The sequence below is a fragment of the Rosa rugosa genome, chromosome 6, assembly GCF_958449725.1.
Source record: "Rosa rugosa chromosome 6, drRosRugo1.1, whole genome shotgun sequence".
NCBI lineage: Eukaryota > Viridiplantae > Streptophyta > Magnoliopsida > Rosales > Rosaceae > Rosa > Rosa rugosa.
This window is the reverse complement of record NC_084825.1, coordinates 44,806,739-44,817,319: the sequence shown is the minus strand read 5'-3', so window position 1 is coordinate 44,817,319 and position 10,581 is coordinate 44,806,739. Positions and strand designations below refer to the sequence as shown.

Here is a 10,581-nt window from a genome sequence, read left to right as displayed (position 1 = left end):
TCCAAAACGTCATTGGAAATTAACTTGAATTTTTCGGGTATTACAATCCACCCTCCTTAAAGAAATTTCGTCCCGAAATTTAAGCGCAAGTTAATTGCTCTCGATTACGGTTAACCTAACCATCGAATCTCCATCCTTTCCAAAGCTGTAGTAATCTACAAAGCCACAGCCCTTTGTATAAAAATACATTCCTAAGGCCACAAATTCTTTCATCACAAAAGTAAACTCACACAAAATCACCACATGGATCCTCACATAGATCTTCACATAGATCATCTCATAGATCATCACATAGATCTTCACATAGATCATCATCCTGTACTGGCATACAAGCACAGTAAACATTCTCACAAAGCGTTTCGCTACTCAATTAGCATCACGGTAAATCTCTATAGTAAAACTTAAGCATGCACTATTCTACACAACAATAGAGATGCATCACTCAAAACAAATCATCCCCAAAAGCATGCCAATAAAATCTGACACCCAGTGATGATGACTTGGGCTTGCTCAATCCTTGGGCTAAGCATTAGGGCTGGCCAATTGGGCCGAAGAAACCGAACCATCCACATTTCGAACCGGCCCGAACCAATTTGGGTTTAACATTTGGGCCTACCATTTGGGCCGAACAATTGGGCTTAACATTTGGGCCTACCATTCGGGCCGAACAATTGGGCTTACTATTTGTGCCTACCAATCGGCCGAACAATTGGGCTTACTATTTGGGCCTACAAATCGGCCGAACAATTGGGCTTACTATTTGGGACTACCAATCGGCCGAACCAAACGCATTTTGAATAGGCCCAACCAAATTTGGGCTTACTATTCGGGCCTACTATTCGGCCCACAACTTTTTAGCTCGGCTACGGTATGAAATTGTACATACCGTATATACGTATACATACCGTACAGACCGTATATACGTATGCATACCATACAACTGTATATACTTATGCATACCGTACAGACCGTATATACGTATGTATACCGTACATACCGTATATACGTCCGTATATCAAGCATATACGAGATCCAAAAATATTTGTAAGAGGTAAGGTTCGAACTCCCGACCTCGAACACGAAGGTTTTGCTCCCAACCACTGAAGCAAGAGCTGCCTTCATTAATATATGCTCACGTGTTATATTTATTATGTCATAAGTGACATAAATAAAATAACGGGGAAGGCAAGGTTCGAAACCTCAACCTGCCGCACGAAACCTTTGTCCCCCAACCACTGGAGCACAAGCTGTGCTTAATATAATGTGTACAAATGTTATACTTATTATGTCATAAGCGAACATAATAAAAATAAACGAGAGGCAAGGTTCGAACCTCTGACCTCTTGTACATGAGCCTTGCTCTTCAACCACTAGAGCACCAGCTGCTCTCGTTACTATCCATGCAACTTCTTTCATTTATTCTATCATAAGCGATAGAATAACAACAAACTGTCGGTACACTCCACGTGCCACGACACGTCTCTTCCGTGATTTACGGAAAGCAAATCACTTTCTGCTAAAGCTGTCTGCCACAGCGTCTCGAGGTTCGGCCTGTCCCCTTACACGCTCAACACGCGCCAACAGCTTTTCCGGGTTTCGGGGCGACTTTAATCCAACGCGTGGATTCAAATTCTGAGATCGTTCATCCAACGGTGGAGATCTGCTCACCTTGTTCTATAAATAGGTGCATTCTGGAGACGCGACTGTTCACTCCAAAGGAAAAGAAATTTTCTTCCGAGCTCAAGCCTTTCTCTCTCAACTCTTCAGCCTTTCTCTTCTCAAATCCCCAGTTTTTCACTCTCAGATCTTCAATCTTTTCCTCCAAATCTTCAATCCTTCTTTCTCAGATCTTTTCTTCCATTTGAAGATTCGATCTCATCTTTCCTCTGAGAATCTCAGATCTCCAATCACCAGTTCAACAACTCCAATCCTTCTAACAAAATCTCCCTCAAACACTAAACCATGTATTCCTCGATTTTCACATCCTCTCACTCCATGACCCAAGAGCCACGAACTCTGCAACTAATGGAGCTCCAAACCCCGCAACAAATGGAACCACAACAACAGCAACCAACAGAGGAGGGAGGAAACACCCAAGCAGCTGGAAGTAGTGCCAACATGGATTTCTGGCGAAGCCGTACCAGGTGGATTCCTACTCCAGAACAAATAAGAATCCTCAAGGATCTTTACTACGTCAAGGGATTTAAGTGCCCAACTTCAGAGCACATTCACGAGATCTGCCTCCAGCTGAACCAGTATGGACATGTTGAGGGTAAGAACATTTACTTTTGGTTCCAGAACGTCAGGGCTCGAGAGAAGCAGATGAATAGGTGTAATCAGGCTGCTCCAGTGCCCATGGGAACTAGTTCTCTTGGTACTGGTGGATCCATTGATCTCAATTTTGGGTCCACTGGTTCTACTGGTGGTGGTGGATCCATCGACATCAATTTTGGGCCAGCTGGTGGATCCATTGACATCAATTTTGGGTCCACTAGTTCTACTGATGATGGTAGATCCATTGATCTCAACTTTGGTTCCACCTATTCTACTGGTAATGAAGGATTTCTTGATTTAAATTTTGTTTCATATTCTTCCTCACACTTCAACACTAATACCAGTACAACTCTTTTGGCACAACAGGAGGACAAACATCCCTGCAACAACGAGGAGAAGATCACCAGGAGGTTCAAACTCTTCCTCTGTTCCCCGTGCACGGCGAGGACGTCTTTGGTAACCTGAAGGCTACTTCCGAGGAAGGTAGCGCGTTTGGTTACTATTCTGGTGGCTCAGGCGGTTACCACAGTGGCTCAAACGTTTCTCTTGAGCTCAGCCTCAATCCATCCGGAGCTGCTGACTAGGCTTAGTATAGCATGGTCCTCGTTTTCCTTTTTTTTTTTTTTTTTTTTTTTTTTTTTTTTTTGTAATGTAAAATCAATAAGATGGTGTGCATGTTTTCTTTTCTTTTTGTTTAACCAACAACAACACCAAGGATCGAACCTTGGTCACCCAATACTATTTTCAAAACCATAAACAACTCTACTGCACACATCTTTCATAATGATGCAATAAAAACAATCACTCAAAAAGAATCCAACAATCAATTAAGTCGCATCGAGGTCTAGCTAGTATCCTCTGAGTCAAACCAAACACAACAATTTCATCGATAGGATTAGGGATTTATAAAGCTAAACACATCCTGAGTTAACTAGGAAAAACCCACATCTTTAGAGTTACTCTTACAACTCTTATAGAATCTCGATAATTCCATCTATCAATTGCTTCAACAAAAACTCACCACAATTCAATCCTTAACATTTAGCGATTCAGAAATCGAATCACACTCCATATCACATAGTAATTCACTTGAACCACTATGGATACCTAACAAGTCACTAAAATCAATACTCAAATTTGTGTTTAACCACTTCATCTAAAATCAGCCACCAAAGGCGCACACTATCGTCCAATATCATTTTACAAAGAGTTGATTCTAACTCTCCCAATTATTTACTGACCAAAATCAACTCCATTGCAAAACATTAAGTGTCCCGCCTACGTAAACTTAAAACACCAACAACCTCAAATTCACTTCAGTCCAACTCCATACTACGATCCAAAACTTAAGAAAACTAGTTCACAAAATCAATTTCCTTCACTTAAATAAAACTATGTCCACAAGTCATAGTCAGGTCAACAGACCAAGGTGTCCAAACGGAGAATTTCCAATCCAGTTGTCTTTGTGAAACGCAAAATATCAATCAAAATGATGCTCGCAACATCAACCACGTATACAAAACATGTTCCTCGGATCTCGATTTAAATTTAGAAATACTAAAACTACCACTAGTCCCACTTCAAATAGCCCTTAAGATTTTAGGTACTCGGAGAGAACTCAAATATATAGTCGTTCGTCTCAATCACTCAAACACGAGATCAAACTCCGTTCTCGCACCTCAAACTCTGCTCAACAACTTACAAGCACATGGAAGAATTAACCACAATAATTTCTTCCCTAACCGCAACACTACTCACAACTCCACATGAGTCTAGAATCTATTCAAATGCATCTGTATGTCCAACTTAAGAAGGCAAAATTACTATCAATTAATACTCGTATCCACATCAGATACGAGCATAGGTCCACACCATGCCTTCAACCAAACACTTCTACATACAAAAGGAAACTCATTTCCATAAACAATCCTCACTGACTCATCAGAGTTAAATCCGGAGGTTTCCATTCCTCAAAGATTACAACCTGCGGAAACTAAACTTATTCTAATACGAACTTAGAAGACAACTCTACCGTCCTACTGACATACACGCTGTCTAGACCCCATACTAAGACATACCCAATGATTATACCAGTACCGAAGAGTATACGATGGGGATCCGCTGCAGACGGGCCATCACTCGGGGAGTACTGATTATCACCAAATATGTACCTTACGCTCTGATACCAAACTGTCACGCCCCGGATTTTGAATAACAAATCCAAATCCGAAACATGAATTAATACAACTCACATAAATACAACCTGAATTTTTTCTCAAAACAACCACACCTCACATCGCTCGATATTACATAAACCAAATCTCAAATTTGTTTATTACAGCACACTCTCACCAAATTATATTGTAAGGCTCAAATGAGCATAACTCACCTCACAATTACAATTGCTGTAAAACTAAAACAAATTCTCTAACCCGCACGATCACCGTCCTGATTCTCCTGACCTGCAGGATTACCCGCTACACCGTTTGAATAGTGTACCGGGATTGCAACAATACAAACCCGGTAAGCTTTTTGCAAAGCTCGTATGAGTAAATGAAAGGATTGCACGATTTAAAGTAACACAATCAACTCAAGCACATTTTAATTTTGTTTTGCATAAGAATTGAAGTGTACAACATCACTTCAAGCATCAATCAACTCACATCTCATCATGACTACTCAATAATAAACAACTTCTTACTCAATATATACTCACAGGCTTATGATTTATTTATATAAATCATCCCATGCAGTATATTATACTTACAGGCTTATGATTAATTATATTAATCACCCCATTCAGTATATCATACTTACAGGCTTATGATTAATTATATTAATCACCCCATTCAGTATGTCATGTCATACCCAAGGGCATATGATAACTCGTTTATCCCCCAAGCAGTATGACGGCAGACAGACTAGAGCTCTAACTGTATCGTAAAGTGTCACCTGGGCCAAGGTTCACCTTACGAATGACTGCTTTCCTCAATTCACTCGACTCCTCATTTAATTCATCTCAACGACTCAACTATCGCACTTTACTCAATTACCCATTATCATAGACAACACAACATCTAAGATAAATCACATATTCCAAAGGGTAATGCTCAAAATATAACTCAGTAAATCACACCATCCAATATATATTCCACGTAAATATATATATATATGTAGTCACCCACACAAGAGTGACCACTAATACCAACTATAGTTCACATGCAATAAAATCTAGAAATTCATTTTTTTATAGTTTAAATACATTTTACTTACCTATGGACCGTAGTCGATCAAGTCCATATAATTTAAAACAAATATTTATTTTCATAAAACAATTTCCACAATTTCTCAATTAAATAAAATCACCGAATTTCGGTTCGTGAATGAACCATGTGCGATTTACTCACCTCGATATTCCCGCTGCGTCTTCAATTCAACACAATACACACCGAAATCGTTCACCCAAGGGAGACCGTCAATCACCTAATCACACATGACCTTAACTTAGCCAATAGCTCAAAAACATACTCAAACGACAATCCAACGGTCGGATCGAAATTAAATGATGATCCAACGGTCGGATCCTCACGGATCGCCTTTAGGATCACCCCCCAAAAATCATCACGAAGATCCAACGGTCAGATCTTCCTGAATCGTCCTTACTAACATCTTCACAAATTTATACAAAAATCCAACGGACGGATTCTCACGAATCGCCTCCCTATTCACCGTTTTGCATTTATACGAAGATCCAACGGTCGGATCTTCGCCCATGACCACACAAAGCCACTGGGACAGTCATAAGATCATCGTATCAAAACTACAAGTCCATCTGACGGTCCTAACTTCACATATCACAAATCTAACGATCGAAATCGATCGAAACTTAAAAATTCATAACTTCATCATACGATATCCAAAAATTATGAATTATATATGCAAACGATCGTATCGACACGTAGAACACAAAAATGGACAGAAACTGTCCTTGGGGTGTCCGGAGGTCGCCGGAAACCACCATCACAGTGGCGGCACCGCCACCCATCCAAAGTCAAAATTAGACAAAACTCCCAACATCAAAGTCCTTCAACTCAACTCCAATTTCACTTTTCATAACTACACCAAAGTCAGATTATAAGCCAAAAAGTAGAATTTTACCTCGCAAGTTTTGAAACCCGAAGAACCCTAGTTTCCCAATCTTCAAAATTCGATCACCCCGGATCAAATCGCTGCAAGCCTTCTTGGGGATAGCTTCTACTTCCTCTGGGCTAGAAAAGCCCTCAAAGAACTCGAGCTATAGTGGCCGGAGCTGGGAGAACCAAGGTGGCGAAGGAAGACGATTTCCAGCTCGGCTGTGCGGCTTCTCGGTCTTCTAGCGGCCACCACGATGGTTATCTCAAGTCGATGTCTTCTGGAAAGTTGTAGAAAACTTCACGGTGAGAAAAATTGCTTTTGGAATCAGGTCGATCGGAGGCCTGTAGAGGAAGATATGGCCAGACAAAGTAGAGCCCAGAAAAAGTGGGGAAGAGCGATTTCGTCTCCGACGAGGCTCTCTTCTCGACCTTGTAGAGCCTCATACAGCTCGTATTTCACTTCGATTTCTTCTACAAACTCGTAAAGGGGGTCGAGACCAGAAAAACCCACTTTGTTTCACATCAATCGGTGGCCGGATGAGGAAGAACGAAGGTGACGAAGGGAGGGGGTCGCGGCTGGGCTCGGGAGAGAAATGGGGAGAAATTTCTGGAGTTCCAGAAATTCTGTCCTCATTTGCAATATTCGGATTTTTTTTCATATTTATAGAAAATCCCAATTTTCAAATATTCGTAACTTATTCATACGAACTCCGAATATTACGTTCCATATGTCCACGAACTCGTATCGACGCGCTCTACAACTTTCATGAAGGAAGTTTTCCCAATTTCCCAATGTATAAAAAGTCAACTCCTTTGACCCCCCTAAAACGTTCAGTTTTCAAAATAAAATCGTTCGAACTAATTCCACACTCCTCTAAGCTTCGTACTCGTGTCCACGACCACGAAATCATTTCCAAAACGTCATCGGAAATTAACTTGAATTTTTCGGGTATTACACCAATAGACGTCTATTGCCTCAATAGACGCTTTAATAGACGTCTATTGGGGCAATAGACGTTTTGAATTGATGTAATCTTTTTTTTTTTTTTTCTTTAATCAAAGTTTTATTTGTCTAAATTTAAGGAGGTTAGTTCCCATTTCGGAGATTGAAAGTTCTATTGGGGGCAATAGACGACTATTGGGGGGCAATAGACGTCTATTGCGGGGCAATAGATGTTTTAAATTGATGTAATCTCTTATTTTTTTTTCGTTAATTAAAGTTTTATTTGTCTAATTTTAGGAAGATTAATTTTCATTCCGGCAAACGAAAGTTCTATTGGGGGGCAATAGACGTCTATTGGGGGGCAATACATGGCTGATAGTCATCTATTGGCCCCCAATAGACGTCTATTAGGGGGCAATAGACGTCTATTGCCCCTCTATTAGGGGGCAATAGATGTCTATTGGGGGCAAAAAAACTTTCCGGTGAGATTTTCAACAAATTCTGGTGGGCGGCAGCCGGTGACTGGATTCTGGCGAAAGTTGGCCGGATTCCGGCGGCCGGTGACCGGAATCCAGCGAAAGTTGGCCGGATTCCGGCGGCCGGTGACCGGATTCCGGCGGCCGGTGACGGGCTCCGGCGAAGTTTCCTATAGTTTCTCTCTCTTCTATTCTCTCTCTCTCTCTCTCTCTCTCTCTCTCTCTCTCTCTCTCTCTCTCTCTCTCTCTCTCTCTCTCTCTCTCTCTCTCTCTCTCTCTCTCTCTCTCTCTCTTTCTCTCTAAGTAAATAAGGAGTGAAGGGTAAAATGGTATTAAAAAAAATTAAAAACAAAAAAAAAATCTTAATGGGGTATTAGGGAAGACTCCCTTAGAGTGTATTGAGTAAGAGATAATTAAAAAAACTCAATGGGGTTAGTGGGAAAAAAATCCCTAGAAATGGGGTAAATGGACAAAAACCCTTCATTTTACTTTTACACGTTATCAGCACGTGATACGCTCAAAGCAAGCGCATAATTTAACCCTGAAAACATCGTTAGTAGTATAAGCAAATAGGGATCGTTCTATTCCGGGGATTGAGGGTACACCTGTCATTGTCAAAAAACAAATAAAGAATTAAAATAATAAAGTAAAAAGTATTATGTACAAAAATAAAATAAAGAATAAAAATATATACAAGTTAATATAAAAAGGGGGGTTTTGAGATTATAGAATTGGAATTAAAATTAAATGAAATAAAGAAAGTGTGAAAACACATATACAAGGGTGGAACACAAGAAACAAAGATCAAAACTACAATCATATGAATGAAATCCAATTACAATTCCTATAGTTGATTATCTATGTCATGAGAAATAAGTTGACCATGTGAAACATTCGAAGCAAATGATTTCCCATATTTTACTTTCCTTGAATATTTAATCTAAGTGAAAGCACCTAAATTAAACCTATTGAACATGCAATCATAGTCTAGAAAACTAGCTAATCAAGAACACATTCAATGCATGAAGAACAAAGAAAGGATGTCAACCAAAGTGCACAACCTAGTATGAAAAAGTCCATCTATTTGCAATCCTCCTTAATTGATTTCGACTTTTGTCCAAAGCCTTTACTACTTAAATCTAGCACCAATTACATGCATATATCCTAAGTTGGCCATCAAAGAACACATACATATAAAAGTTTTCCATAATCCAAAATCAATTAAGCAATCTCACATAAGCAACATAAAAATCAACATAAAGAAATCACAATTTTTATTCAAACATAGAAATTGGGCTTAAACTTTGCCCTTAATGTTATTGTTAACTAGAAACAAATTCCTACGAAATTAAATAAGGAAAAAGAATGAATTACACCGTGAGTTGGAGATGGAGATGGAGATGGAGTGCTTGAAACGTTGAAATCTTGAATCTTGGAAGCAAGCCTTCAAGGTGGACGATGGAGGATATGATATTCTCGGCTCCTTCTTCTTCTTCTTCTTCTTACTTGAAAACGCAGAATTTTGCAACTAGAGAATGGAGAGAAAAATGGAATGGAAATGGAGAGACAAAGAAGATGAAATGGATGAAGGAATGTGTGGGAAAATGGAAAGGAAATGGAAAGACAAAGAAAATGGAATGGATGAAGGAATGTTCTTTAGAGTGAGAGGAGAAGGTGTTTATATAGGGAAGAAAAAGAAGAGTGAAATGATAAATGGAAGAAAAATAATGAAAGTGGTTTGTAAAATATGGAAAAGATGGAGTAATGATGAAATGAAAGCAAGGCATGAAGGTGTAGAAGTATGGAAGTGATGATGATCTATTGGAGCAGAAAAATATATCCAAGGAAAAAGAGAAAAGCATCTAGCTTTCTTCATGTGGGTAGGAAACTTGAACATGTGGTGTTGAGCTGTTTTTAGATCAGTTTCTGCCCCTTTATTCCTTCAATTATTTCTCCAACAAGCATTCCCAATTTCACTATGACCTCTTCATAAAAAATGTTCCATTATGAGTGTAGATCACCCTGGTAAAATTTCATATTTTTATTCCATGTGGTTGGGCCAAAAATGCTGCTGGACCTCTTACAGGTCCAGTTTTCCAGTTTTGCTTCTGCAGGAAATTGGGCTGACTGTTTGAAGGCCTTCCGCTCAATTCTAGCTCTGGCACTCTTCATAAGAAACGATCCTTAGGATGTCTAGAATGGATCTAGAAAGTTTCAGCTCATTTGGAGTTCATTTGGTCAGGCGGCCGCTCCTTCTTCCTTGCTTGGCTTGGTTTCTCCTAGCCGGAGTAGGAAAATGTGTAAAATTGACCTTTTAGTACATTTCCATTTTTCTCCATCATTTATAGGTAATTATGGACCTAATGCTCATTTCATCATCATCTACTCCAATGTACCTAAAAAAATAGAAATTAAGTTAAAAATCGATTCGTTAAGGAATTAACTAAGAAAAATGTGAGGAATTAACTATTAAAATACCACATTAAAATGCTGCTATCAGCACGCTCAGAACTAATAGCCAAGAAAAAAAAACCTTAGTTTTCTAGTTTCTTTCTGTCAAAGAAAAAAAAACCAAAACCCTAGAAGAAAAAAAAATTTCTACTTTTCTGCCGCCACCAACAAAAAAAAAATTTCTTTTTCTTCTTCCTGTCCAGACCGGCATCCATCTTCCACGGCAGCCTCCACTCGATCCCAGCCCACCACAACCCACCTGCAGCGCTAGCCCTTCACCGGCGAAGCCTTGCACAGCAGCCCA

The 10,581-nt window shown here is 39.6% G+C and overlaps 1 long non-coding RNA gene across 1 annotated transcript; it reads right to left on the bottom strand.

The window, feature by feature from the left end:
- Nucleotides 1–3,283: 3,283 nt before the first annotated feature.
- LOC133718330 (uncharacterized) lies at nucleotides 3,284–7,348 on the bottom strand. The gene is made up of 3 exons (XR_009850246.1): nucleotides 6,433–7,348; nucleotides 5,682–5,757; nucleotides 3,284–4,751 (listed from the first exon to the last, which is right to left on the bottom strand). It is a non-coding gene; the product is annotated as an uncharacterized LOC133718330 (long non-coding RNA).
- Nucleotides 7,349–10,581: the final 3,233 nt, after the last annotated feature.